Consider the following 8,044-nt stretch of genomic DNA (forward strand, 5'->3'; position numbering starts at 1 on the left):
ATGGCTCCCCATTGCCCTAGCATTCTGGCAGCTATAAGCAGACATAACAAAGAAACACTGTAGCCTAGTGGAAAGTGCAAAGCTAGGGGATTCAAAGGACCTGAGTTTTAAAACTGACTCAGCCACTGACTTGCTCTATGGTTTTGGGCAAGTCTCAATCCCCATGTCATGTCACTTCTCTGTGCCTCAGTTTCCTCATCTGTAAAATGGGGCTTAAATAGCTTTTTTTCCCTCCTCCTTGGACTGTAAGCCCCCTGTGGGACAGGGACTCTGTCCAACCTATTTTGTATCGACTTCAGTGCTTAGTATAGTGCTTGGTACATAGAAAACTCTTAATGAATACCATGATTATTATTATTAAGACCATGGAGGTGCCAGTTGGCTCATAATTGATAACTGGTGCTGGTTTGAATCCACATTTGAGAATGACCTAGCAAATCCCTGTTCACTGAGCAGGCAAAGAGAGCATGGGACAATGGGTAAATAGGCTTGAGAGGAGTGAAACATGCAAGCTGGAGTGTAATGGCAGAGAAGTGAGGTTAAGAAGAGGAAAGAGAGCTGAATGGGGAGCTGAAGTAAATATGTGTACCATGAAATGGAGCTTGTAATAGATTTGTAAAGTGACTGTTGAGATGAAAAGCAGCTTGGCCTAGTGTAAAGAACATGGGTCTGGGAGTCAGAGGACCTGGGTTCTATCTCCAACTCTGCCACTTGTCTCTGTATGACCTTGGGCAAGGCACTTCATTTCTCTGTACCTCAGTGCTCTCACCTGCAAAATGAGGATTTGATGTGTATTCTCCCTCCTACTTTGACTGTGAGCCCCATGTGGGACCTGCTTAGCTTGTACAGTGTACAATTTAGCTGTATTTAGCTCAGGCTCAATATGGTGTTTGGCACATAGTAACAGCACAATTATCACTATTCTTTTTATTATGACTGACTGGGAGTGGCTGAAATTATGCAGGAAATGTCTTCTGGAGGAGATAGGAGTTCTGCCAATCTGTGGTCTGGCAGATTTGAATAGGTTGGGAAGTTCTGCACAGAAGCAAGGGTAAGAACAAGGGGCACCAGCAACAGGTGAAAGATGGAATAATTAAGAAGAGAGCAGTGCATACCAATAAAGAGAGAAAGAAGGCAATCAATCCATCAAAAGAATTTATTGAGGGCTTACTGCACAGAGCACTGTACTAAGCACTTGGGAGAGTACGCTATAATAGAGTTGGTTGTCACCACCCCTGCCCTCAAGAAAGGGCAGAAGCGAGGCCTAGTGGAAAGAGCATCGGCCTGAGAATCAGAGCATTTGGGTTTTAATCCCAGCTTTGAAGCTTCTCTCCTGAGTGAAGAGACCATAACTTCTCTATGCCTCAGTTTTATCATCGACAAAATGGGGATTAAGACTGTGAGCCACACGTGGAGCATGCCTGGTCTGTGTCCGACTTGATTATCTTGTATCTACTCCAGCGCTTAGTACAGTTAGTCACACAATAAGTGCTTAACAAATACTATTTTTTAAAAAAGAACTTACAATAAGGTGAGTTAGACAGACATTAAAATAAAATACAAATAGGGGAAATAGGAGTACTGTGGGGCTGGGATAGGATGAATAGCAAATACTTAAGAGATACAGACCAAAGATCGTAGTCGATGAAGAAAGGAAAAGAGAACTCGTGTAGACTCTTGAAGTCACTTGAAGTTTCAGTTTGATGAAGAGAAAAATGGGTAGTCATTGGAGGTTTTTGAAGAGTGAAGTGACACCTTGGGAGGATCATTTTAGGAAGATAAAGAGGATAGCAGAGTGCACTCCATTCTGAAGAGGGGAGAGGCTGGAGGTAAGAGACAAGTGAGGAAGCTGATTCAGTAGTTTTGTGCCATTTCAGTCCTCACCTGCCATTCAGCACCTCCCCCTCTGAGCACTTTTATCCTCACAACCTTCTTCAGCACTTAAGACCTTTACACTATTATTATTTCCTCCTAACTGAAATTTATTTTGCTGTGGGTCTTCCCCGCTTGATTATAAGGTCCTTATAGGCAGGGATCTTATCTACCAACTCCGTTTTATTGTACTCTCCCAAGTGATAATAATAATGTTGGTATTTGTTAAGCGCTTACTATGTGCCGAGCACTGTTCTAAGCGCTGGGGTAATGCTTAGTACAGTGTTCTGCACAAAGTTAGCAGTCAATAATTTCCACTGTTTCATTGATAGATCAATTACTTCATCTGTTAAATAGGGATTAAGACTGTGAGCCCCATGTGGGACGGGGGCTGTATCCAACCTGATTAGTTTATATCTACCCCAGCATTTAGAATAGTGCTTGACACATAGCAAGTGCTGAACAAATAACATCATTGAATTATTATTAAAAATAATAAAACCTAATAATAATAATCAGAGCTTCTTTCTCTCTGGAAAGTCCCTGTAGCTGCAAATCTGAGCATCATTTGGAGGGGGGGACTCTAACATCTCATCTCTGCAGCGTGACCTTCTCCTTCCCTCTCCCCTCTGACTAGATTCAGTCCTGTTCATCAGGTACTTTCATAATAATTGTGTTTTTTAATTGTGGTATTTATTAAGTACTTACTATGTGCCAGGCACTGTACTAAACGCTGAGGTTAGCAAGCTAATAAGATTGGACACAGTCCCTGTGCCACATGGGGCTCACAGTTTTAATCCCCATTTTACAAATTAGATAAGTGAAGCACAGAGAAGCAAAGTGACCTGGTGTAAAGAGCATGGGCCTGGGATTCATAGGGGACTCCCACAGGGGAGTCAGGGGACCTGGGTTCTAATCCCGACTCTGCCTCTTGCCTGCTGTGTGACCTGGGGCAATCACTACTTCATTTCTCTGTGCCTCACTTTCCTTATCTATGATCCCCATGGGGGATAGGGATCGTGTCTGATCTGATTGTGCTTTGCTTAACAAATACCACGATTATTATTATTATCGGGAAGCCTAAGAGTCATGAAGCACATCATGTGTGTGGCCAGAGGGGAACTGGTACCTTGTCAGGACACGGCCAACAGCTCCAGTTGGAAGGATTTGAGAGCTGTAATGGTGGAAAATGAATTCCTATCCCAACCCCTGCCAGCATCCATAAAAGCCTTCCTGCTCTTCTCCTATTTTTTCACCCGGACAGTCCCGCCCCAACCAGCGGGAGCCCGGAGTAGTTTAGGGCATTGGTACTGACAAATGTTGACTTGATGGGGTGATGGTAAGGACTGCTACGAAAGTGGGCAGCTTTGCCAAATGTGTTACCCAATATAATTATTGGTTGTTTGGAATCTAATTGCTTCAGGGAAACTGTTTAATTGTTTGCTAAATGGCTCCTAATTGTGTCCTGCGGAGGCAGTGGGTGTGATCATCCCGCGGTGGCTTTAGCGGAAACTGGGGGAGGGGAGTTGTTTAGACTCATATTTAGACTGTTTAGACGCCTCTTTGCCCCCATGACTACTGATCCTGCAAACGCACTTCAGGGGATTGAAGGGAGGCATGTCCGGAGGGTCAGGGGGTACGCAGACCTGAACACCCCAGGATTCACCGAAGAGTCCTGAGGTTCAAAGAGATCACAGGCTTCTTCTAAAAGGGGATCAGGGTTCTAACCCTGACTTTTCCATACGTCTGCTGTTATTTAACTTCTCTGCGCCTCAGTTTTTCCTCATCTGTAAAATGGGGATTAAATGCTAGCCCCCCCCCCTCCCCCAACCTGCTGACCTTCCCTTAGACTGTGAGCCTATGGGACTGTCCAAAGTGATTATTTTGTACCCAGCCCAGCGTTTAATGCAGTGCTTGGCACTTAGTAAGCACTTACATCAACTATTTATTATATCATTACTATTGTATTTTTAAGGGGGCACAGAGTGTTTATTATATATGATTGTTAATGAATGAGAAGGGGGTTTGGAGAAGGCAGGCTGGAAAAAGTGTGCTTGTATGTTTACTTAGTGTGCTTAGATCTTTTGGAAAACAAGAAGTAGTTTAGCTTAGTGGATAGAACCTGGGCCAGGGAGTCAGAAGGGCCTGGGTTCTAACCCAACTCCACCACATCTGCTGTGTGACCTTAATAATAGTAACCTTCACAGTATTGCCAAGATCCGTCCTTTCCTCGCCATCCAAACTGCTACTGTGCAGGTACAAGCTCTCATAATATCCCTACTGGATTAATGTGTCAGCCTCCTCTCTGATCTCCCTTCCTCCTGTCTCTCCCCACTCCAGTCTATTCTTCCTTCTGCTGCCTGGATCATCTTCCTACAGAAACTCTCTGGGCATGTCACTCCCCTCCTCAAAAACCTCCAGTATTTGTCTGTCAACCTTCGCATGAAACAAAAACTCCTCACTCTTGGCTTCAAAGCTCTCCATCACCTTGCCCCCTCCTACCTCACCTCCCTTCTCTTGGCTCCTCTGCCACTCATCTCCTCAAGGTCCTCCGTTTGTGCCTGTCCAGCCATCGACCCCTGGCCCACGTCCTACCACTGTCCTGGAATGCCCTCCCTCCTCACATCTGCCAAACTAACTCTATTCTCCTCATCAAAGCCCTACTGAGAGCTCACCTCCTCCAGGAGACCTTCCCAGACTGGGCCTCTCCTTTCCCTCTGCTCCTACTCCCTTCCCCTTCCCCCCTCCAGCCCTCTGCTCCTCCCTCTTCCCCTCCCCTCAGCACTGTGCGCATTTGTATATATTACTCATTACCCTATTTATTTTGTTAATGAGGTGTATATCTCCATGATTCTATTTATCTTGATGATGTTGTCTTGTTTTGTTTTGTTCTGTTTTGCTTTGCTGTCTCCCCAATTTAGACTGTGAGCCCGTCATTAGGCAGCGATTGTCTCTATCTGTTGCCGAATTGTAAATTCCAAGTGCTTAGTACAGTGCCCTGCACATAATAAGTGCTCAAATACTATTGAATAAATGAATGAACAATTATTATTATTTTTATGATACTTGCTAAGCATTTATTATGTGCCAAGCGCTGTTCTAATTGCTGGGGTAGATACAAGTTAATCAGGTGAGACACAGTCTCTGTCCTACATGGGGCTAACAGTCTTACTCCCCAGTTTACAAATGAGGTAACTGAGGCATAGAGAAGAGAAGTGACTTGCCCGAAATAATAATAATAATAATGATGATATTTGTTACTGTACTAAGTGCTAGATCACACAGAGGACAGGAGTCAGAGCCAGGATTAGATCCCAGGTCTAATTCTTCGACTAAAGTCCTTGGGCCACTGGAGCTAGAACTTTTGGACACCTGGGCTAGCCTGGGGGAGAGTGCCAGAGGATACATAGGTGAGGAGAGCTGGGGCCACCATAATGAACTTTCATGGCTTTGAGGCTGCTAGAAGGTGGCGTGTGTGGCTTACAGCCGGCCTTCCCCTGCCTTTCAATACACATGGCTCCTGTACAGAATCCCGACAACCCAGTCAGTCAATCGTTTATTGAGCATTTACTGTATGCAGAGCACTGTACTGAGTGTTTGGGAGAATAATAATATAACAATAAACACATTCTCTGCCCACAACTAGCTTACAGTCTAGAGCATATAACATCCTTGCACGGCAACCATGCTCCCACTCGGCCTTGTGTTTAAAAAACAGCTGCAGCCTGTGAGATTGAGGCCTGTTTGTTTGTTTTATGGTATTTGTTAAACACGTACTATGTATCAAATACTGTTCTAAGTAGGTATACGTTAAGTAGATTGGAAAAAGTCCCTGTCCTGCATGGGGCTCACTGTCTAAGTAGGAAGGAGAACAAGGACTTACCCCATTTTACAGTTGAGGAAACTGAAGCACAGAGAAGTAAAGTGACTTGCCCAAGGTCTCACACAGCAGTCAATTGGCAGAGCCGGGGTAATATCCCAGATCCTCTGACTCCAGAGCCCGTGCACTGTCCACTAGGCCACACTGCCTGCCATAGTGTCCCTGCATTGAGCTGGCAAAGGGCAGCTGTGAACTCTAAGGTCTTTTTGAAGACATAGACCATAAACCATCTGCCTGCATCTATCAGTTCGGCTACTTTGTCCAACTTGATCTCCAAATCCAATTTTATGAAATGATCCTGCTTGCCTGTTAACATGAATAGGCTATTTTCCTGCTAAGGGAAATTTGCTCTGAGTGGTGAAATACTGATCCCTGAGGAGCTGAGGCAGCTGAGACCATTTATGATCCTTTGACTTTATGCTTCCTTCCCCTAGCCCCGGCCTTTCAGTAGGAGGGGAACCTCAATTAAAATCAGTTTCTCATTTCAAAAACAATCGATGAGGGAAAAAAAGTAATCATTCACATAGGACAACATTTAATTGAAAACCTCAGATTGGTAATCAATAAGTGCTTACTGCAATGCTCTGCACACAGTAAGTGCTCATAAAAACGATTGACTTTCGAGGTGTAACTTGAGACAGTATGGTCTAGTGGAATGAACAAGGCTGGGAGTTAGGAGGTCTGGGTTGTTGCCCAGATCCACCATTTGTCAGCTGTGTGATCTTGGGCAAATCACCTGTGTCTGTGCCTCAGTTTTCATATCTGTAGAAGAAGGCTTCAGTACATAGTCTTCTGCACTTTTAGACTGTGAGCTTCATGTAAGACAAGGACAGGGTCTGTTATGATTATCTGGAACTTACTCCAGTGCTTGACACATCGATCAATCAATCAATGGCATTTATTGTGCACTTACTGTATACAGAGCACCGTACTAAGCATTTGGGAGAGTAAAATACCACAGAGTTGGTAGACACATTCCCTGCCCAAAAAGAGTTTAGAAATTAACATCTAGCACATAAGTGCTTAACTAATATCACAATTATTATTACTATTATTACTAATATAAATTATTATTACTCCTGGCCTTACCTCTTGCATACTGTGTGATCTCGGCAAGTCACTTAACTTTTCTGGACTGCCTTTTCCTCACTTGGAAAATAGGGATAAAATGGCCTGTTTTCCCTTCTCACAGTCCACTTGGGAGACAGGAAACTTCTCTGTGCCTCAGTTTCCTCATCTGTAAAAGGGGGATTAAGACTGTGAGCCCCACGTGGGACAACCTGATCTCCTTGTATCCCCCCAACCTGATCTCCTTGTATCCCCCCAGCGCTTAGAACAGTGTTTTGCACATAGTAAGAACTTAACAAAACCGTCATTATTATTATTATTCTACTACTACTAATGACATTCCCTCTACCTAACGTGCTTTTTTCCCATCAGTTTCACCCTGTCAACTTTTTACCCTTCTCCAAAACCTGATAAAAGTCGACTTTGCCAATGAAACCTTCCCAAATTAACTTCCCAATGCCCTTATGATACCTTACACGTATTCTGCTTCGACTGTATACTCCTTTAGATAGAACTGTCTCCTTCAGGACCTCGAACAGAACTCTCAGCACAAAGACAATCAATACTGATCAAAGAAAGGGGAAGAGGAGTATAGTGGCATTAAAGTTGGTAATCAAATAATAATGATAATAATAATGATGATCACAATAATGATGATTGTGATATTTGTTAAGCACTTATTGTGTGCCAAGTACTGACCTAAAATAATCAGAATAGACACAGTCCCTGCCCAACATGGGGTAAAAGTAGTTATATTTTTGAGTTCTCCTCTCCATTATTTATTAAAAACCAAGGTAGCAAGGTTGATGATTGCCACGGTGTCATATCTCATGTGCAGCAATAGTCTGCCTAAATATTTTCTTGTTAACTCTCACAGTGATCTTTCTTCAAAAGGGCAACATAATGCATATCAAACAATTTCAAATCCATTTTATTCTTTGTTTGGTAGTCTAAGGTAGGTCAGATTGGGTAAAATTGTCTTCAAAGCTTCAGTGAGACTTGCCCTTTTGGGCTTTTGTGTCTTTCAGATTTAATGTTTGCCAAAGGCTCGACCATCATGTCAGAAGTGAAATTGGGAGGAGGGCCCTTAGATTATCACTATGACCACACTCTCTGTGCTGTCTTCTTGGCCCTGGGTAACGGGGATGGACTGTAACCTCCACGAAGGCAGGGATCATGTCGATCTATGTTATTAAAAGCAAACACTTCCCAAACACTTCAAAC

Source organism: Ornithorhynchus anatinus, chromosome 18 (genome assembly GCF_004115215.2).
Source record: "Ornithorhynchus anatinus isolate Pmale09 chromosome 18, mOrnAna1.pri.v4, whole genome shotgun sequence".
In the NCBI taxonomy this organism is placed as follows: Eukaryota; Metazoa; Chordata; class Mammalia; order Monotremata; family Ornithorhynchidae; genus Ornithorhynchus; species Ornithorhynchus anatinus.